The sequence below is a fragment of the Tachypleus tridentatus genome, chromosome 13, assembly GCF_004210375.1.
Source record: "Tachypleus tridentatus isolate NWPU-2018 chromosome 13, ASM421037v1, whole genome shotgun sequence".
NCBI classification, from domain to species: Eukaryota; Metazoa; Arthropoda; class Merostomata; order Xiphosura; family Limulidae; genus Tachypleus; species Tachypleus tridentatus.
The window spans coordinates 113,212,784-113,236,641 of record NC_134837.1 but is presented as its reverse complement, the minus strand read 5'-3'; the positions used below and the strand labels follow the sequence as shown (position 1 = coordinate 113,236,641).

The window sequence follows — 23,858 nt, the reverse complement described above, 5'->3', positions numbered from 1 at the left end:
TGGAATTAATATATGTTTGATACTTCTCTGATGTTAACAAAAGTCAGGTGAGAGAAATCATGGTGGTTAAGGTGCTCGACTTCGAGAGTCGCGGGTTCGAATCCCCATCACGCCAAACATGTTAGCCCTTTCAACTATTCGTTGGTAAGATAGTAACTCAAGAGTTGGCGGTGGGTGATGATGACTAGCTGCATTCCCTTTCATATTACACTGTTAAATTGGGGACAGCTAGTGCAAATAGCTCTCGTGTAGCTTTGCACGGAATTCAGAAACAAACAAAGAGATTAGTTTCTATAGATTTTATCTTAACCTGCTATGATTAGGAAGGTCTCATGGAATATTTTCTTAATAATTTTAATACTTGTAACATATTATTTGACGATTTAATTTTAAGAACTTAAACTTTTAATTCTAAGTATTTTTATTGAGTAAAGATTTAATAAAAGTAAAGAAGAAGTAAATCCTTTTATAAATACTTAAATAAAAACAACTGGATCATGATTTCAGAATTAATTAATTGAATTTTAACAATTCACTTCTTTAGCTAAGTGAGATGACTTATATGTCTTTATGGTAGTCTCTGGCCTGATATCTAGTCCGAGCGCTACATTAGGTGCAATTCGGGTTTTAAAATATGAAATATATCATAATAAGGATAGTATATACGCAAAATAAACCAATCAAAACATTATACAACACTTACAGCAAAGAACAATACTTGGAACGTTCCAAACCATTTCTTTCCGATACACATATACTAGTCTTTATCTGTTTATTTATTTTATTTAATGTGTCACATCGACTCATATTGTATTTTATTATTTTATCATTTCCTCTAATTGTAAACGAACCCGATATCCATCATACACCACATGAGATATGGGAGACAAGTACCCTAATTAGTATAATTAAAGAGATAAACCACCATTAATTACCAATAAATCACTTTCAACAACTGAAAGTACCGTACATTTAGAACTACAATGAAAATTAACCATGCACACAATTTATCTAGTCTTCAGAATAACAAAAAGTTCATGGATATAGCTTTTGCAGGGACCGGATTTGAGATTTATTGCAGGTGGGATAAAAAGTCTTGACTCTGGTCTCAAGAAAGTTAAATATAAAGCTAGATAATCAGTCATAGTATTCTATTTCTCCGTTTAGATTTTATATAAGCTGGAAACTATTGTGATAGGGAATTGAAGTTATGATACGAATAATAAGCTAAACTGGAGTAAGAGAAAAATATAAGATAAAGCAAAAACATTATAAAATTACGTATATATATTAAGTATATTTAACAATACGTATTTCTCTTCTAAATTCGGAAAACAAAATGTTTTAAGGAAACAAGATGATATGACAAGTAAATTATCGATGCAAGTGAAAAGTAAAAGAAAAATTTAACCTCCAAAACGCAAACAATCAGCAGATATGCAACTGCATAGAGCCAGCTATTCTAGGGGCTGGATATCTAGGAGGTTGTAAACCAATAAATAATATTCAGACATATGGTTTCACCACATTGTACACCACAATTCCATCTAAAGATTTAACTTTTCGTTAAAATTCATTGATAGAACAGTTTTATTATCCTTGTAGAAAACTGGGAGAAAGAAAATTTCTCCTCAAAAACATTAAAGATTTATTAAATTTCTGCATTTACAATAATTATATATTTTTTCAATAACCATGTTTTTGAACAAGTAATAGGACTTACATTGGGAGATAACTATTCTTCTTGTTTCGCAAATTTATATCTTTACTTTTATGAGAACAGGTTTACTATTTATTATTTAAATTTAGAAATAAAAATAAAAATATCAGTATAAATATCTTTGATAAAAAACAATATTTTGCTCTTCCAATATATGGTTTACCCTCTTTTAATAGTAGTGTACCATACCCTATTATAACTTCACAATTATTCAGATGTTGTAAAATTTGTAATAAATGACAATATTTTGTCACTAATATTCAAATTCTGATACAAATATTAATATTAAATAGATTTAATAAAGACACTTTAAATAAAATTATTAAACTATTCTGTAATGAATATAAAAATGTATTAAATAAATATATACAAATAAAAATGAAATAAATTTTTACCAAAAATATCAGGTAACTATTTTTTGCTGTGAATAAGGTCTTTTATTAACTTGACACTGCTTTATGCGGATGAACACCTTATCGCATATAAAGACTTGTTTAGAGTTTAAAAATTGATAGTTGCGGAATATACTTTAAAGGTGTTATACGCGTTAGTTTAGGAAGGCGGGTGGAGTTATTCATGTTGGAATACTTCGTTTATGGAATTACTGACTTTTCTTTTTATTATAATGGGGGCTGGGATGTTAACTTTAAGAGGTAAGTACACTTAACTTACTTTCACCTAAATTGTAGTACCTCTACTCTTATTTATTTGTTTCTTTATTTTGGAAAGCAGTCGTATTCTCGTAACTATTTGCAGGTCGTGACTTTTGCAACTGCTTAAAGTAGTCAATGGCTGAACAGGAGCCTTGACTAGCTGTCTTATTTCGTTGAAATTTCCACTTTCTGTGTAGTTGTGGTTCTCCAAGCTGCTCCACATTTTTCATTTCCAATACTATTAATTAAAGAAAACTTCTATTTCGGGAAATAATAAATCCCCAATGAGAATATATATTTAGAAATACTCCAACTCTGTAGTAAAAGGTTATTTTTTTGCCCCTTGAATGTTTAGAAAGGAAAATTAAAGCTTTGAGCTATGAAATTTGAGGATTGATTTTCTTTCACATAATAAATATAACCCATCGTAGCTTTTCTTTAAATTTTTTTCAGTATCTCCTAACTGACAAAACAAGTAATGTCGGTAACAATTTCATTAATTCACAAAACCCTACTTGACCTCTTGACATTTATTAGAAAGATGTATTTTTAGACTTTCTGATTAGATAACCAAGTATTTGGTTTTATTTTGGTAACTTGCCAGAGTAAATTCCACAAATAGACCTTCTGAAAGAAACTGTGGTGCATTACTGGCTTCAATAAAACTTCTCCATCAATATCTTGTTCTTATACTGTGCGTTCATGGAAAGACTTCCTTCCAGTAGTGTACTAAATGTTTCAACCATAATAATTTAATTTAATTTGGATATTAAGTCCAATTATACTTGAAACGTGAATATGATTTGAGGAGGATTGTTTTGCTCATTTTTTGGTTTCAATGTGATTGCCACTTCAATGACATATATTTCATTGAATAGAGTATTTGAGTCATTCTCAACTAGGCTGTGACAATCATCCCGTAACAGAATTTAAAAGTAACATTTTACTCTCACTTCTCAAAAGGAATCAATGTACAACCTTTACCATTCAAGTTTCAAATGAACTACAAATTGAGAGTAACTTTTTCTTTTAATTTAGTCTGAAGCTATTAAGAAGTAGTGCTGTGGTTCTTAACCTTATTGGAGCAACTGAATCCCGGAAGTTTCGTACTTGCATTCACTGAATCCTTCGTAATTGGAAAACTAAAATCATTTTCAAATTCAAAACAAGTGCATATTATATTAGTGCATAAAATGAACTATGCATCAGTTGCACACTATCGCTGTGTTCAAAGAACAAAACCAACAAAATGTGAATTTCGCACAAAAACGTAACTCAATGAATATTTAGTGCAAATCAGTGTGACTTTTGCTGTTGCCTTTCAGAGACAAGTTCAGAAATGCAGGACTTAACCTTGGCAAGTGCCACTCTCATCATTTTCGCAACAAAGTCTGTTCCTTTTCTTCATTTTTGTCTATCGACATCGAAAAGAATTGCTTGCCAAGATACGTTATAACAAACTGTGTGAGTATCTTAAGGGCTTTCTTAGCAATGAGAGGGTACACTACAATTTGGTGACCCTAAAACGTTGAGAGCGTTGTTCTTCTAAAAAGTTGCTGTTGAACCTCGCTCTGCGGAGGTTCAACGATTTCGTCGAGGTATGAAGAACTGACCCCTCGGTGTGGATTCCTGTACGTGGTGAGGGGACCTCCCAGGGAAGGTTCTGTTCTGTCTGGGTACCTTCTCTGGGATCTAAACATCCACCCACGTGTTTGCCGTGCGTGGCGACCCGTGAAGGGGAGTAGAGGATCCTGGTGGTTGAGGGGTCCAACCCTAACACACCACTTTGTCCTCGAATTCCTGTAGACGGGCGGCCTTTGGGTGGCCCCATTGGGTCAATCGGCTGGTCCGCTTGGGCTAGAGTGAACAAAGTACCAGTGTTGGAAGTTCTCAACGGGTGTTGTGTACATTATGCCTGATGCTGGTGTTTGGGTATAGTGCTCACGAAACCCTGGCGTTGCTGCATTGTTCTTGCATGACTTTGTAGTACGTCCCCTTGTAGGGCTCCATGGTGGGTGGGGTCAGTGGGTACCGAAATTTTTCCTTTTTCCTATGGATCCTCCAAAAAATTTAAATAAAATTGTAAAAAAAAAAAAAAAACAGTCAATGAGTAAGCGACCACGTCTTGAAGACTCTGAACTGTAATCTTCAACATCAGTAACACACGTACCTCATTTTCTTATATTACATTCTCTTTCGGAAAAACTTTAGGGCAAATGTCCCCTTTTTTATTCAGAAGGGACTAGAGGGACTTGCTGACTCTCCAAAGTCAGTAAAGAAGCTTCGATCTGGATACATATTGGTTGAAACATCGAAACCCCAACACAGTGAACTCCTCTTGAATTCAAAGGCAATTGGGGATATTCCTATTGAGGTTACACTTCATGCTACTTTGAATTCTTCACGAGGTGTTATTGTTGACAGGGATTTGAAGAACGTTCCCGAGTCAGAGATTCTCGCTGGTCTCTCCACTCAAGGAGTTTCTGCAGTGAGGCGCATCTCCACTCGCAAAGATGGAGTTACACTGCCAACAAATACTCTCGTTTCAACATTTACTTCACCACGTGCACCTGCCACCATCAAGGCAGGTTATCTCATTTGCAGGGTTCGGCCATACATTCCAAACCCTCTTCGATGTTTCCAATGTCAGAGATTCGGCCACTCAAAGACATCATATCGTGGTTCCCTGACATGTACTCGTTGTGGTGGCAATGACCACGATGCCTATGAAGGTGACATGGACCCACATTGCGTTAACTGCAATGGTCCTCACCCCTCTTACTTTCATTCTTGCCCAAACTTGTTTGGAGGGAAAAGAGGTGCAGCGTTTGAAAACGACACATAACATTAGTTATCCTGAGGCTCTGAAATTGCTGCCCACCACTCCATCTCGGATATATGCTGCTGCACTTCATTCCACAACTACAGTGGGAGTGCAGACAGATTTCTCTGTGCATCCAAGAAAATCGTTTTCAACACAAATGAAAAGCCTTTTGACCTCCGTGGTTAAAGGTTGATGAATCGACTTCCACACCCATCTCTGTTCCTCCCATACCTTCCAACAAACCTCAAGATCTGAGTCCTTCAGTTTCAAATACAGGCATTTCTTCTGATACATCTTTTTCTCCCACCCGAAGAGGCAAAACAATAATTCGTTCGCATCCTCAGTCACTAGACTCCCCTTCCAATAACAAAAAGCTGCCCGCTCGACCCAGGGCAGGATCCATGGAGGTTGATAGACCTCCTCCGACTAAAGACAGTAAAGAAAAAGGACGTGGTCGTAAACAGAAGGGTTCTCCAGCCACTTCACCTACCCGTTCTTAAAAATGGCCACCTTGATACAATGGAACTGTCGAGGTTTACGTTCTAATCTGGATGATATCAAAACACTGATTGCTTCCCACCATCCTGTATGTCTTCTTACAACAAACATTTCTGAAACCTGCTGATACAGTCTCCATTCGGCAGTTTTCTCTGTACAGAAATGACAGGCTATGTGATGGTCGAGTACATGGAGGGGTGGCACTGTTGGTTGATCAGCATGTGCCCACCTTTTCTTTGTCACTCAACACACCCTTGGAGGCCGTAGCCATCCGTGTTTCCTTGGGTCAAACCATCACTGTTTGTTCTCTGTGCCTGTCCCCTGGAGAGACATATGATCAATCAGACCTTGATGCTCTCGTTGAACAATTGCCGTCTCCATTTCTTATCCTGGGGGATTTTAATGGACATCATCCCTTCTGGGGAAGTGCTATTATTGATGGGAGGAATCGATCTGTAGAGCGTATGCTCTCTGATCACAATCTTTCTCTTTTCAATACTGGTTCTTCCACTTATTTTTATGCCACCTAGTCAGTTCTTTACCGCTATTGATCTCTCGGTTTGCTCCTCTTCATTATTCTCCCATTTTTCATGGAGGGTTGACAGTAATCCACTAGGCAGTGATCATTTTCCGATCCTTTTCAGAGAGACTGGCCGTGATCGATGCCACCCTACCCGCGTGACACGGTGGAAGTTAGATCAAGCAGACTGGTCCACTTTCACTGCTCTCGCAGAACTTGATCCTGCCATCGTAAATCAGCCATCAATAGACGACTGTTTAGCAGCGGTCACTGGCTGTATTATACAAGCAACTGCTCAGTGTATTCCTAAAACCTCGACACGTTTTCCACGATATCCTCGTCCGTGGTGGAATTCTGCTTGCCACTTAGCACGGAAGGCTCAAAAATGGGCCTGGGATACTTTTCGTAGATATCCCACACTTTCAAACCGTGTTGCTTTCCAACGGGCCCGTGCACGTGTTAGGTGGGTGAGACGTCAAAGCCAGAAGGAATCTTGGATTAAGTTCACAACTAGCATATCTTCTACCACCAGTTCTAAGATCATGTAGGACAGCATTCGAAAAGTTCATGGGCACTACAATTCTGTCCCCCTCTCGATCTTTCTCTCTGGTCAGGAGGCGACTGATGTCCGGAGCATCGCTGATACTCTAGGTGAAAGCTTTTGCCGGGTATCTAGCACTTCTACTTGTTCCTCCACCTTCCTGGCCATTAAGACTCGGGCAGAGCGATCACCTCTTTCCTTTCGAACTGTTTTCTTTGACTATAATTGTCCCTTTACCCTGGCGGAATTGAAAATGGCCCTTCATTGGTCTGCCAGTACATCTGTTGGACCTGATGATATTCATTATGACATGCTGCACCATCTATCTCCTGCTTCTCTTGATGTCCTTCTGATTGTCTTTAACCGGATCTGGCAGGAGAATGTTTTCCTGGCGCCAGGCTGTTATTTTACCTTTCTCTAAGCCAGGGAAAGATCCCAAGATTTCTTAACTACCGTCCAATTGCTTTGACGAGCTGTCTCTGTAAGACCTTAGAAAGGATGGTTAATGCTCTTCTTGTTTGGTCCTCGAATCAAACAACCTGCTCTCGCTCACCCAGTGTGGGTTCGGACGACAGCACTCCACCACAAACTGCCTAATTCTTCTTGAAACATCTATCAGAGAAGCCTTTCTCAAACGCCAACTCTTGTATCAATATTCTTTGACATAGAGAAGGCTCACGACACAACCTGGAGGTATGGCGTTTTGCGAGACCTCCATACATATAGGTTACGTGGCCATCTACCCATGTTTATTAATTATTTTTTTTAATGGACAGGAGATTCCAAGTTTGTGTGGGTCCGACACTTTCCCGTTCTTTTGTACAGGAACTTGGAGTCCCTCAGGGCTGTGTTTTGAGTCTTACACTTTTCAGTATAAAGATAAATGCTATCACTGAATAACTCCCTCTCATTGTTGCGAATGGGCTGTATGTCGACAACTTTCACATCTCATGTCAGTCGTCAAACATGAGATATATTGAGCGGCAACTACAAACTGCCCTCAATCGTTTACTGAAGTTGACTCTGGCGAACGGCTTTAATTTCTCTCTTTAAAACCGTATCCATGCACTTTTGCCGTCAACGGGGTATCCACCCTGATCCTGAACTTCATATCAGTGAAGCTTTGCTGCCAGTGGTCCCAGAGACCAAGTTCTTGGGGTTTATCTTTGATCATAAACTGACCTTTATACCACACTTAAAGCAGTTTCGGGTCAAATGCACAAGAGCACTGAACATCCTCCGTGTCCTCTATTCTACCAGTTGGGGGGGGGGGCAGATCGATGTTTATTGTTAAAGGTATATCGTGCTCTTGTTCGATCGAAACTCTACTATGGATCAATGCCCTATAGCTCTGCAAGACACTCGGCCTTAAAGATGCTGGACCCCATTCACCAAGGACTTCGACTCTGCACTGGGGCTTTCCGTACCTCTCCAGTTCAAAGTATATACATTGAATTTCATGAACCTTCTCTACACCTTTGCCATTTGCAACTATCTTCACAATATACTTCGAAACTTCGTTCCTTACCAAAGCATCCCACCTGGGAATGTGTTTTCCTTCCTCGGTGGGCAGTACTTTTTCAGAACAGACGATCTGTCATTGCTCCGTTTGGCCTTCGCATCCGGGAGCAATTGAATGAATTGGGTCTGTCCTTGGATAACATTGCAGATTCCACAGGTCAGCCCATCCCACCATGGCTTATTACAGCCCCCAAATGTGACCTTCCTTTCAGTCATCTAAAAAAGGCAGATACTCCAGATTGGAAGTACCGTCTTTTATTCAATGAATATCTTTCGAACAATCATTCAGTTCCCATTTATACAGATGGTTCCAAATCAGGTAATTCAGTGGGCTCTGCTACGGTTTGCTGATTCAGTAGTTGCGCACGGAATCCCCTCTACAGCTTCTGTGTTCACTGCTGAAGTGTATGCCATATCTCTTGCCCTAGATCATATTGAAGCTGAGCAATACTCCAACTGCATTATTTATACTTATTCGCTTTGTTCTATACTGGCCTTGGAACCGCTACACGTTGGCTCACATCCTGTTCTCGCTGATATTCAAAACCGACTGGCCCATTTCTCATTAACAGTTACTTCAAACCAGTTTTTCTGGATACCAGGCTATGTTGGCATTCGCGGGAACGAGCTTGCAGACAGGGCAGCTAAATCTATCTGCTCCAGCACTATCACCCCTGTGCCTATTCCGTACATGGACTATGGTCTTGTCTTTAAGACTCGGCTCCGTGCCAGCTGGCAGTCCACTTGGAGTGAGCAACGCGACAACAAACTTTTTCAAATCAAACCCTATATTGAACTTTGGCCATATAGCTTCCGTAAGGTTCGGAAGGAGGAAGTTGTTCTAATTAGACTACGCATTGGTCATAGTTTTTTAACTCGTCGTTTTCTTTTATCTGGAACTGATGCACCAATGTGAAGTTTATGTAACACTCAAATCACTATCAGCCACGTTTTACTTTCTTGCCATCGTTACAATTCTCAACGACGGCAATATTTTAAACATGTTTTTTCCCAAGGTTTATCTGAAACATTGAATAGTGTTGTTGGTGATGGTTACACTGTCCACCTTGATAAAGATTAGTTTTTTAATGGCCATTAATCTTTTTAATCTCATTTTAGTGTTAGATATTCATTCATGACACCTTTTTAGTTGTGGTTCCTTTCTTAGTTTTAATCTCTCTCATTCAATTTGATATTGGACAATGGCCAGAACATTAAATAACTCGACACCAGGACTGGAAAAGCCAACTTCAGGTGACTAACGCTACTGTTTGAACTATCCGTTTGAACTACTCGTTAATCATCCTGGAACGTTATTACACTTTTGCTGCATATCATTTCGCACTTTTACTACCTTACCTTTTACTACTGGCCATATTGACTCGTAACCTGGAACCAGGACTGGAAAGACCAACTTCAGGTGACCGACGGTGGTTTTTATACTTACCTGTTAGTCTTCCTGGCGGGTTATGATCATTACCATTCTGCTACAGGTAGTCCTTAACAACTTTGTTGACTGGATGTCAACATTGGTTTTTACGCAATTTTCTGTTTTAATTGCCGTTTTGTTTTTACCTTCAATTACTTTTATGTCTTTTAATACATTTACTTTATTTTTACATTTTTACCGGATGTTTGGCGCAGATAGCCTCGCTGCTTTGTGCTAAACACTAAATCAATCAATAAGAACTGACGTATGCTGTCGCAACACTAAACGTGAAGAGCTGTCTCACCTATGCTGGATATGACTTTCTGGTGGGGAAGTATCCGCAGAGAGTTATCATTCTCTCTTCATTGTTTCCATAACGATAGCTATTTTTGAAAAGTCTTCAGGTTTTCTTCCGTTTCGACGAGGTTGACTTCACTGCCCTGCATATGTTGATTCAGAGCATTGAAGATATCGGCCATGTACGCCAAAATGAGAATGAACTATGAGTTTTCTGCATGACAGTGTTGGTGCTCTGGCGAAAACAGAGCTAATTCCACATGCATGGCAAAAACGCAATTCAGCACCTTCCCGGGAATTACCACCAAACGTTAGAATAATATACAAGTACCTCGAATTCGGACCCAATTTCATTACATAGCTCTTTGAAGATGCAGTGCTTCAAGGCACTATTTCGCACAAAGTTCATACATTCCACTACCATTTTTAATACTTCTGCCAGTTTTGAAGGTAAGGTTTTAGTTTCCAACGCATGCTTGTGCAGAACAATGAGTTAGAATGATGTGTGGTGCATCGACTTTCACCAGCTCACTAAAACCAGTTTCGTCCCAGCATGACTGGAGCTCCGTTCGAACAAACTGCAGACCATATCCCACAAAAGATCATTTTCAGATGTCATGCACAAGGTTTTTCACTTCGGCTGCCTTTCTTGTTGCAAAAGGCTTACTAAATAAATCTTCTATCTCGTCGTTCTTCACGTAGCGTACGAATACAACAAGCTGACTTAGATTGGAAACGTCGGTGGTCTCGTCGAGTTGAAGGCTGACTTTTGCTGGGCTTGTAATCAGATCTGCAACTACTTGAGCCAAGATGTCATCGTTCATGTCATTTATTCTGCTGCTGATGGTGTTGAAAGAGAAATTTGGGATTACTTATTTTCAGCAGCTTTTCCCAGCATGATATTCACTATCTTTTAACGCAGCTGGTTTTACGAGTGCTTCACCAATGGTGTGTGGTTTACCCTGCTTTGTAATCAAGTACTCAACTTTGCACGATGTTGTGAGGACAGATGGGTACAAAGCCGAGAACAGCTAAAGTATACTTTTCATCGAACCTGGCTCTTTACTTTGAATTCAGCAAGCATTGTGTTCTTGTATTTCCTATCTCCATGCAGCTTTAGGGAGTATTCTTAGTTTTGCTGGTGCTACACTAGAATTGCTTAACTTGGCATTGCAAATCATACATTGAGGACGCCGACTCCAATCATGTTCTGTTATATATGTGAATCTATATTGTACGTATTCGTCCTACCACTTTCAGATTTTGCTCGACATAGTTAGTAGAAAGGGATTGAAAGGTTAGGAACAAAATCGCAAATGACGAACGATTACTTCTGTCACAAGTCAACTGCTTAGCGCATGAAGTTCTCTGCAGTACAGATATTAAGGCCACTGTGTGTGTGTCTGTCTTGACCGCCGCCGAACCCTTTGGGTTCGGGTGAACATAGGTTAAGAACCACTGAAGTAGTGTCTTTGCAATATTTCATTTTGCTGTTACTTTGGTTTTCATTACGAAGTTTGTAGAATATAATATAAATTAACTTGGAATGTTATGCCAATAATCACCAAAATAACTAAAACTTGCATGCCAGAAGAGTTGTCAGTTCAAAATGAAATGCCTATTTTTATGTTTTTGTATATGTGGGCTTAGATAAATAACTATGGTGATAAAAGCTTAATGCTGTTTATTCCAAGTCCATACTGCTTCATTGCTTGCAGACATCTGATATCTTGGAAAGAAAAGACCAAATGTAGACTATGCCAGAAAACACTGCCCTTGTAAACTTGTAGCCATTAATATGATAAGGATGTTCAGATCTCTTTCTAGATGGCTGGACTCAAACTTGAACTTTGGAGCCTTGTGATGGTATGAAAACAAAAATTATGTACATCATTAAGACTACTTGCATTCTATTTATTTAATGGGAGACCTTGGTTAATGAAAACAAAATTATAAGGGCCATAAAAAAGATTGTAAGGTTTCTTAATTTGTTGTAATTTTGCTACTTTACCTAAAATCTAACCTGAAAGAAAGGTTGAATGTTTAATGGGACATTGTTCGAAAAACCTTTATCTGATAACAAATATACCAACTAACTTGCTATCAATTACTTTCATATTTCCTTCAAATGTTTCCTTTTAAAATAGTGACTGCACTTGCATATCCCTGACTTTATCGTTTCAATGCAGAGGTTAAACAATTGATGTCAAAGTATTACATTTATGTATATACTTGGAATTTTCACAAGAGCCTGGCTAACCTTGACCACCCTTGAATAATACTGTAATCTCTTAAATATTTTCCTCAATGCTTCAAATACACCATAGTATATTGTTTGTCCTTTCCTGGCTTGGACCTGCAGTCTAGTCTTTTGAAATCTGCAGGAGTACCTAGATCTTTTGTACAGTGTAATTCATGTTTTAGTACTAGATATTAATTTAAAAGTAATTATGAAATGTTTTTTTCTATGAAGGATAGTCTATAAATGTTTATCCCTATTCCCCTCTAACTAATACAAGCTGGTAACACTGAGATTATAAGGATTCCAAATTCTTGATAGTTGCAAATACATACTTCAATAAATCTATTGTGACCCTTTTTCTTTACTTAGCTGTATTCTGGTGAGTTAAGGGTATCCTAATACTGTTCTAAACTTGTAGTTCAAAATATCAAATGCATGGCATTTCAATACCATATACTTCAGTGTTTAATATCTGGTAGATAAGATTCAAATTTCAAGACAAATTTAAAATATGAACAACACAGCAGTACTAATTCATACATATGTTTACTTTAACGTTATGTTTTGGGTATCATATAATGCAAAGTCCAAAAGTAACTCTTAATTTTTTTTGAATTTGTACAAAGTTATAAGAGCATCTGTGCTTGCCATCTCCATCTTTTAATGTTACAAATTGTTTGTTCTATGTACTACTGCAATCTCCACCTTCCTGACAACAAAAAAAAAAAAAAAAAGTGATGGGGAAAACTTGCAAGTTCATTAAACATCCTATTGGAAATAAAAATACTAAACATAGAACCATTTTTCCTTCACTGTTACATATATTTGACCAAAATTTTGTTAAATACTGTGTAAAATTACTTAGATAAATTGTATAATGTATTGAGAATTAGTATGTCTTTCCTTATAATATACACTTGTGCTTCTACCTTGCAAATGAAATATTTTTGGGAGTGCATGTTTATATATTGCTAGCATACTAACATGTCATATTTTTTGTTTCTGAATAATTCCTTGCCAATCCCCCAACTGACACGCGACATTTTACACTCAACATTAATGGAACTTGGACAATAATTAACTACGTACCTGCTGTGAATGCAGATGCTAACACAATGATCTATTATGTCCACTCTCATCAGCTGTGAGCAGTTTGAGCATAAACAGCAAAGTAAATTGCAGAGAAAATCTTTTGGAGCACTCTTTAGGCCTTATGTAAAAATAACAAACATGTTTTAATATTTTAAATATTTTGTGGAAACAAGTTTCACTTTGCATCTTCTATAATTTTAAATGAAGAAACATAATCTGCAGTTATATAGAGTATTTCTTACTCCTTTAGAATACCAAACCTATTATTCAACAAATAACTCTAAGCAAGTGATTAGCAATGAGTAAAATCAAAAATGTTTTGTTAAAAACCATTACTAAAGAATTAGTTAAATACACTGCACAATGTATACCATACTAGTTTAACTTTTTAGTGAATTAAGTACCAAACATAACCCATTAACAAGGAGAGGACCATTGTTTTTCTTTTTGTACATAATTTGAGAAGGGTACCTTAAGTCTTAAATACAAGCTCGCTGGCAACTCCTACCAACGAACATTAGATCCTGATACAGCCAATTATCTTTCTACTTGTAAATGGATTTTTACTATCTCTAAAGGATCAGTGAACGTGACCTGAGCCACCAGCCTGAAATAGAAAGTACTATTTCAATTCTCTCGGTCAATAATTTCTAAAATGAACCACTTAAAATTGCTTTCAATGAAAATATTACTCGTTTCAAAGTGTGCATCTTTTTTTTTTTTTTTTGTGGGGGGGGGTGTTGTAGGGATAAAGAAAGTAGAATTTGAAGGTTTTGAGTTGCAAAAGACAACTGCTCTTCTGAATGAGTAAAATAGGTGATACACTATTATGAACTATTTAGTTTTATAAACTTATAGATGATAAAATGTGCCTGAAGTCTTAAGGCTTAACTTATAATATATTAAAAAAAAAAAAAAAGCTTTCACTTCTAGTGAAATTACATGACAGTAACAATACTCTTAAAATACATTGCAATACTCTAGTATATTAAATGTTCTTCTGAATGTGCATCTCTTACAGTAAATGCACAGCTTCTTAGTTTAGACCTAAGAGAAACTTATTCAGAACTTGCACAACCACCTACTAGGATTCCCCCCCCCCCAAGTGGGATATTTCCAGATTCGGTCACAACTTTGTCACGTACAGTCATTTACCTAAAAAAAACATAAAAAAACCTATGCAAATGAAACAAGCTTAAATAGTGATATAATTATGACTGCTTAAAATTAATGGAAAGTGCAATTTTTATCATTGTAAGCCCTCAGACGTACTAATAAGAGGCTACCATAATGAAATGGTAAAGATGACCTTCACTTTTATGCTGAAAATATGGCTTTTCAGTGCTAGAATTTAAAAAATTTTAACAACCGGTTCTCTCGCTTTACACACACCGATTTATTCGCAAAAACAAATAACCGAAATCTTGCTAAAATTTATTTAGCATGTTTGAAACATTTCCAAATTGCCACTTGATACAAGAAGCCGGCTTACAAGTGAAAATGTGACAAACCTGATCACAATTAATTTGTCTTCCTATTGTTATGGTGGGTTAAGGCGTTCGACTCGTAATCTGAGGGTCGCGGGTTCGAATCTCCATCACACCAAACTTACTCGCCTTTTCAGCCATGGGGGTGTTATAATATGAAGGTCAATTCCTTTAGTTGGTAAAAGAATAGCCCAAGAGTTGGCGGTAGGTGGTGATGACTAGCTGACTTCCCTCTAGTTTATTCCCTCTATTCTTATACTGCTAAATTAGGAACGACTAGCAAAGATAGCTCTCGAGTAGCTTTGCGCGAAATTCAAAAAACTAACCAAGAAGCGTCAGAAGCAACAGTCTTATCAATTTCTTTTCTTTTTCAAAGGTTCCCTTACTTTGAGTATTTTAAATGCCTTAATGGCTCTTTTAGTTTCTCAACTCCTGCTAAATTTAAATTTCAGACTTCAAGGGCATTACGAAGTAAAACTACTCGTAGTATAGCAATCATTATTGCGAAATCCTTTCCTCCAGTAAGTACTTGTTGCGAAGACGGCTATCCATTCCTGAATATATTTCAGTAGAAAAATTTGTATAATGCTGGATAACCGTGCTATATAGCAAATGTTTGATCTGGGGCTGCAAGCAGACCATCTTGGTCCCAAAACTCTTCCAACCATCAGAATTTCTAGTCCAATTTCTTCAGAAACGTTGAAGTTCCATTTTGTTTTCTTTGATTGGCCAACGCTCGTGTAGATTTTATCTATGAACACTTTGAGATTATCTCGCCGATGTGAAAACAAGTGAATCACTCCAAACCAGTTGCAAACGGTGATAGAAGCAATGCAAAATTATATTGGAAAAATATTTAATTTCAGTACTTACCATTGACTTGCGACCAAGCATCACACTTCAACCATCTGAGCAGAATGTGACGAAATTATTTTTCAAATATCCACTATCAAATCCTGCTTCATGTATATTTTTAATTGATATGCATGTATAGTTTCATCCTGTTCTATCAACTCGATCAAATCGAGAAAAATTATGGGCGACAGATCAAAATTTTCAACTTTTCAACCTTTTACAAATATAACTGGTTTACTGGATATTGTTGATGTTGAATTTTATTGTGCCTTCCATGAAAATTGTTCTTTTTTTTTTCTGAGAGCTGCTTGTCCAATGGTTTTGTTACTTCCTGATGCTTCAACACTAATTCCTCCATTCCATCGATACGTGATTTCCTTTTCATATTTATGACGTCAAATTTGACGCAGTAATCCCAACTTCCTGTAAACAACCAGTTTACCATATTTTTCTTAATCTTCGGCCTGCCACTCGATGTGGATTTCTGTACATGGTGAGGGGGACCTGCCAGGGAAGGTTCTGTTCAGTGAGTTTACCTCCAATAGGACTTATCCATCCACCCACGTGTTTGCACTGTGTGGTGATCTGTAAACGGGAGGTGAGGATTCTAGTGGTTGAGTGGAATAACCCCAATGCACCATTTTGGCTTCAAACTCCTGTAGACGGTCAGCCTTGGGGTTGGCCCCTTGGCTCAAACAGTTGATACACTTGTGCTAAAGTAAACCAGGTACCAGTGTTTGTTTTCAATAGGTGCTGTGGACATTTCTATCTGGGGTATAGAGCTCACGAAACCCTGGCGTTGCTGCAGTGTCCTTGTTTCATATTGTAATTGTAGTTTATCCTCTCGTAGAGCTTCATGATGGGTAGGGTCAATGCGCGCCGAAATAATCTTTTTTTCATTATGTATCCCCCAAATAAAGTGAGAAAACAGCCCGTAGGCAAACGACAGTCTTGAAGATTCTGAACAGCAATCTTTAACATAGGTAATATTTGTACCTCATTTTCTTATTACGGTCTCTTTCAGACGAAAATTTAGGGCAAATGTCTCCTTCTTTCATTAAGGGACTAGAGGGGTTTGCTGGCTCTCCAAAGTCAATAAAGGAGCTTTGCTCTGGTGAAATATTGATGGAAACATCCACATCTCAACAGAGTGAACTTCTCTTGCATTCAAAGGCGATTGGGGATATACCTATTGAGATTACACCTCATGCTACTTTGAATTCATCACGAAGAGTTATTGTTGAGAGGGATTTCAAGAACATCCCAGAGTCAGATTCTCGCTGGTTTCTCCACCCAAGGAGTTTCTGCAATAGGGCACATCTCCACTCGCAAGGAACAAATTGATGTCAACCAATGTCTTAATTCTGAAATTTACATCACCACGTCTACTTGCTACCATCACGGTACGTTATCTTAATTGCAGGGCACGACCATACATTCAAAACTCTTATTTCAATGTCAGTGGCTTAATCATTCAGAGACGTCATGTCGTTCCTTGACGTATGCTTGTTGCAGGGGCAAGGATCACAATGCCTAATGAGTAAAACGGACCATCATTGCATTAATTGCAATGGCTCTTACCCATTCTACTTTTTTGCCCTAAATGGTTGGGAGAAAAAGGTGCAGTATTTGAAAACGATTCAAAACATTACTTACCCCGATACTCGAAAGTTGTCAAGCAGCTATGGGTCAAATATACAAGAACACCAGCATTCTTCTTGTTTTCTCTTCTGCCACTTCAGGAGCAGATCGAGGTTCTATGTTTAAAAATATATCGTGCTCTTATTCGATCCAAACTCGACTATGGACCCCATTCGTCATCAAAGATTTTGCTCTGCGCTTGGCTATCTGCACTTCCCTACATCAGCTTTTACAATCTCATGAACTTTCTTTGCACCTCTGCCATTTGCAACTATCTTTACTATATGCTTCAAAACTTCGTTCCTTGCCAAAACAGCTCAGTTGCAGATGTGTTTTCCTTCCTCAGTGGGCCACACTTGTTAGAACAGACGATCGGTCACTGCTCTTTTTTCGCCTTCATATCCAAGCACATTTGGATGAATTGATGTATCTTTTAGGACATCTGAGGAAAGCAGACGCTCCCGATTGGAAATACTGTTATTTGCTAAACATTCTTTTTGAACATTCTTCGTTCCTATTTATACAGATGGTTGGAAATCTAGCGACTGTGTGGGCTCTTCATGGCTTGTTTGAACTGTATGCCATTTCTCTTGACCTCCATTACACAGAAGCTAAGCAGTACTCGCATTGCACTATTTATAGTAACTCGCTTTGTTCTCTGCTAGCTTTGAATCACTTCTCACCCTATTCTAGCTGATATTCAAAACTGATTAGACCATTTCTCTTTAACATCTACTGCTATCTAGTTTTTCTGGATACCAAACCACGTTGGTATTCATGGGAATTAGCTCACTCGCACTGCAGCTAAATCTACTTGCTCTGGCACTATCACTGCTGTGCCTGTTCAATACATGGACTATAATCCTATATTTAAGGCTCGGCTCCATCCCAGTTAGCAGTCCACTTGTATTGAGCAACGTGAAAACGAGCTTTACCAAATAAATCTCTCTATTGAACTTTCGTCTTTCCGTAAGGATCGGAAAGAGGAAGTTCTTCCAACTAAAATACGCGTTGGTCAGTTTTTAACGCTTCGTGTTTTTTTTTCTATTATCTGAAACTGCACCAGTGTGTAGTTCGTGTAACACTCAGATTGCAATAAGCCATATTTTACTTTTTGTTGTCGTTACAACTCAACGACGGCACAATTTTAAACATGTTCTATACCATGGTTTGCCCATAACGTTAGACAGTATTATTGGTGATGGTAACACTGTCCATCTTGGTAATGGTAATAATAATTTTCAGTTTTTAAAGACGATTTATATTTTTAATGCTATACAAGTTTTTAATTTTTATATTACTTTTATAATGTGGCTCACTTTTTAACAATCGCAGTTCATCTCATTCGATTTGAAATTATAAACTGGCAGTAACATTAAATAACTCTAATCCAGGACTGGAAAGGCCAACTTCAGGTGACTGACGGTGGTTTTCGTACTTACCTGTTAGTCTTTCTGGCGGGTTATGATAATTAGTTTTTCTCTTTATATGGTACCCTAAATATACACATTGGTTTTATGCTACTTTTGTTTTATCTAAAATAACGTTTGTTTTACCATAGTTTCCTTTTATGAATTTTGCTACATATACTTGTAATTTTACTTTTACCAGATGTTTGGCGCAGACAGACTAGCTGTTTTGTGCTATAAAACACTAAATCAACCATCCAAAAGATCCTGGTGAGTTTTGGGAAGGAATTTCAGATATCAAGATGCAACACACGTGTTGTATGATTGTTTTATGCCTATGCATTAACCTGTTTTACCACCCCAATGAGTGATGCAATTGCTAAATGCATATTTACCCATATCGCCTGAAAAACAAGGTCCGTAATCGTATGGGACTGCGCATGTTAGAAGCTATTTTACGAATCGGAACACACCTTATTATGAGTAGTAACTGTTGCAAAGATTCTAAAGTAACGGATAGCACTTTGGCCAAACTTAACACTTAAATGTCCTAATCTATTGCAGGTGATTGCTAATTATATATTCCACAAAATAGAAATAACTTCACCATAAGACAGATCAGAAGTGGATCAAGCTAAAATAAAAGGAAGAAAATTCAGCCTCGTTGAGAAATGTTTTGAAAATTCTCCTCAGTGAAAAGGGTATTAAAATTCATATGAACTTCAAGATTCATTTTCATCTGGAGTGAATTTTGAAACTTTAGTTAATTAACAACTATATAATAAAGGAAACACTAACAAACAACATGCAAAACATAAAATAACAAAAAAGGAAGATTTTAACACATCATCAAATGTAAAGGCCCCCCCACCTTTGTATTATCTCCTGCTGGTTAGTCACCACGGATCTGATTTTGGAAAGTTAACATTTTCTTACATAAAAATTTGTTTCAATTAGAAACTTAGCATTTCAGAGAAAGATTCTATCTTCTGTTAGCATCTTCCTTAAGTATTTGCATGACACTAGCTTTCAGGCAACTCCCACCTAAACTTTCGTAAGTTCTCATGAATTATACTATTGGATAATGATGTTACTGTGCAGTAATGGCCCTCTCTCTACCAATAGGAGAGTGATGTCAATTCCATGTTTGCTAGCTCCATCTGTACTCATGAATCTTCATTACTGATGAGAAAAAAAGTCGTAAGTATCCAAAACAAAGCATACACATTAGGAAACTTGTGAGTGAAGTGGCTATTTAATAGGTGGAAGAGGGTACAGATGGTTTACTATGAGGTACATCGCTCTTAATACATTATAATCTATAAAGCAAATTCACTGGATAGATGTTTTTGAGGTCGAGTGTTTAAAAATATAGTTAAAGATCTGGTACTTACTCTATTATTGATATATAAAACCACCATGAAATTGTCAGAATGGATAATAATCAAACCATCTACTAGCATTGGTAAGAAATACAAACATCTCCGTTTGATAGAATAAAGGTCGAGCACACTGATGTGGAGGAATTGCTTATGCAGGTCCAGATGTCCGAGGTGAGATAGCTATTCAGAGATGTACCACAACCAGAAAGATAAGCAGCTGTGAAGAGGTGTAGGTCTAGTTTGAATCAATTGTGATTTATGACATTTAAAACTACCTCATAAGCAGCTGAAGCCTCAAATATTGATCAACATAGGGAATAGAACCCTGGATTTTAGTGTTAAGTCCATAAACTTAAAATTGATCCATCGATAACCCGACAGTACAAAAAAACTAATAGTTTACGTCTAAATTTTCACTCTTTGAAATTAAACACTCACTATTCTCTGGTACTTTTCTTACAGTAGTTTTAGCTTTGGTTTTTATTGATTTAAAAATGGCTTCACTTTCTGTGTACATGTGTTTATTTTTTATTTCTCAGGTTTTTAAAGATTGTTTACCTTGTGGAACCACAACATGAATTATGCCTGCTGTTAGTAATATGTCATAAAGTGGAAAAGGGATAACTTTGTGTATTAGAAAGTACGCTGCACAGAAACAGCGACTTATGAATGACACCACCAGTAGTTACAGTAAGAGGCAGTATCTAGACATTCATCCTTCTGTAGTTACCATAGATTGTGTATTACGTTTATACTCGTATAGGAAATGAATATATATTTATTTCACGCCCTAACAACCAGAAACAGCCTCGAGGGGAAAATTGTACCACTGAATTAAAATAATGTGGAAAATAAACTTCCATTTGTATTTCCAAACATTACAAACTTCAGTTTAATATCTATCAACATCTTTTTAATTTATTCCATTTTGTACATCTAAATGAAAGTTATGAATTTTTATTTTAGTTTTAAGGTACAGTTCCAACGCAATTAGTGATGGTTATGAATATATTTATTTATGAGTGTTATATGGCACCCTTAACCACAAAGCAGGAAAAGCACAATAATTTAAAATAAAATGGAAACAATTTGCTCTTCTAGCTTGAGTAAAAACGCGTTTTTATTGATTTTAACCAATCGCTCTTTCCCAATCTCTGTTGTCATGATGTATACCATTGCCACTACTGACCTTCCAAATGCCATAGTTTACTGATGAAAACGCGTCATGTAAGTTTTCCATACTTTCTAACTGTTTAAATCATAGAGGGATTTATTTCAGTAAGGATATGATTTTAGGTATATGCACTAAACTGAGAAGTACAAGCTCAACTGATGATACAATATTATCAGGTATATGCACTAAACTGAGAAGTACAAGCTCAACTGATGATACGATATTAGAAGGAAAGATGTTTGTGAACACTTTCTGTAGCAACTATAGAACTTTTTTTTTAATTTTGAAAAGAATTATTTATCATTTTGTATGTTATTTGAATTATGAGGCTGAATTATGATAAGAGAATAGATATTTTATGGAACAAGATAATGTATGGTTAGATAAGTCATTTCACTTTCGAACAAACGAAGTTTCATTTCGCCATCAAGGCCTTTCCTTTCTTAAAACCCTGTATGTCCCGAATGGCACAGTGCAGAGGCAAACTGTGTACTTTGTTTTTCATATCAAAACAAAATTTGTAGTTTTAAAAATATACAATAATCGGAACGTTTTAAAACTATTTAGGAATAAATAAAATCAGTATTTAAAATCTACAACAAAGACAAGCATATTTAACTGTTTTAAAATAATTACAGTTAAATGTTTTGAAAATTTCATAGCTGAGAATTCATGTTAATATCACACACGTTGGTATACAATTAAGATAGAAGTTTTAATCAAGTTAACTATCTTACAGAAAGTAATTTACAACATAACTATTTTATTTAATAGCTTTTATAGAATTCAATAAACCACACAAGTACGTCTAATAGACACACCAGGGTCTTGAAGAAATATTTAAATAATTTAAGTAGTTAATTCTCCTTATCACAATCCAAAGATTATCTACAACTTTAACGAGGGGGAGGAAATTAACGCTCAGTGACTCCTATTCGTCTCTTTAGATATACATAAACAGTTTTTATACATCTGATGTCTTTTGTCCAAAATATTAAGAAGCGGAACCTCTCATGCCCAGTGTTTGTTGTTGTACTGTAATCCTGTGTAAGTTAGGAAAACATCTGTGAAATTTACATTCATATATATAATTATGAGGTATCACCACAATAATTAAATTAATAAATGTTAATTTTTCTGGTAACTTTAACTTCATGATTCGTGTTTGGAATAGTTTTGAAGTTTAACTGCTTCTGTGGTTATCATGCTAATATTATTGATAAAGGAATGTAGTGGTACATATAAGTGCACACGAAAAATTTTACAGAAACGGGTGTGATACGCATATGTCAATAACTATACTTACCTTGTTGCCTAAACTGCTAGTGTCCTTTAATATGAGCAATTACAGATAGTATCAGGTGCATTCAATTGTATGTAACTGTGTATTTGATTTTTGTATTTGTTTTGTATGTAATATATATGATTTATGAGGCCTCTTCAAGAGGTTTGTAAATTGGAAAAAAAAAGTTTGTACTGTTACGTACTACAATTTTATTTCGGACAACTCTCCGATTTGTCAACGACGGCACCATTTTAAGACATATTTTGTCCCAAGGTTTATTCCTGATACTGAAAAGTGTCATTGGCAATGATGACAATGTCCATCTTACAAATGTTTTTAGTGTTTTTAAGGTCATTGGCCTTTTTAAAGCTATTTAAGTATTCACAAATTAGACTGTTTTTTTTAACATGATGCCTTTTTACAATTTAAAGTAAAACTAGTTCGATACAAAATTAGGAAATGGCCGTGACGCCAAATAACTCGAAACCAGGACTGGAAAAGCCAACTTCAGATGACTAAAACTGATGTTTGAACCTATCCGTTAGTCATCCTAGCGAGTTATAATAATTAAAATTATGCTACAGAGTGGTTATTTTGAATTAAGCACAAAGCTACACAATGGGCTATCTGTACTCTGCTCACCACGGATATCGAAACCTGGTTTTTAGCGTTGTAAGTCCGTAGATATACAGCTGAGCCACTGGGAGGCATGTTATAGTCTTTTAAAACTTGTATTACTTTATTTTCTCTTTCTGCTGTAAACTAGATTTTTAAAATGGATTTAATACTATTTAAGTTTTTAATTCAAAAATTAGGCTTTGTTTTGATTCACATGATTCCGTTTTACGAATCTTAACAATTTTATTTTCAGTTTTCTTACAGGTTGTTTGTCGCACATAGCCTAGCTGCTTTGCGCCTTAAAACGCCAAATCAACCAACCTACCTCTCCGATTTATTATTATGTACGTTTCGTATTACTATCTCAAATAACAGGAAGTTCGATTTGGAATTAGTAGTTAATATGTATTAACTTTTATTTACCAACAAGATTGATACACACAATTTCCATTTTTCTTTTCTTTATCCAAATATATTTTAATATACAAACACCAAAATTATACAATTTATAATACGGTTATTACTAACAGTTATTACAAATGATTTATATACGACAGTATTACAAACTTATAAGACAATACTGAGTCGTATATCTAGTTTAAAACAGAATATTTTATCGACGATCCAAGTCCACGCCGAAAAAGTTTATTCTGAGTTGATACTGTTTCAC

General features: G+C 36.6%; 1 long non-coding RNA gene across 2 annotated transcripts; it reads left to right on the top strand.

Annotated features, from left to right (window-relative positions):
• The first annotated feature begins 2,216 nt into the window (after positions 1–2,216).
• LOC143238630 (uncharacterized) lies at positions 2,217–23,456 on the top strand. 2 transcript variants are annotated; one of them, XR_013020676.1, is made up of 3 exons: positions 2,217–2,373; positions 20,651–21,407; positions 21,462–22,767. It is a non-coding gene; the product is annotated as an uncharacterized LOC143238630 (long non-coding RNA). The 2 variants fall into 2 exon arrangements; XR_013020677.1 differs by lacking the exon at positions 21,462–22,767 and adding an exon at positions 23,442–23,456 and having other exon boundaries at positions 2,219–2,373; positions 20,651–21,338.
• Positions 23,457–23,858: the final 402 nt, after the last annotated feature.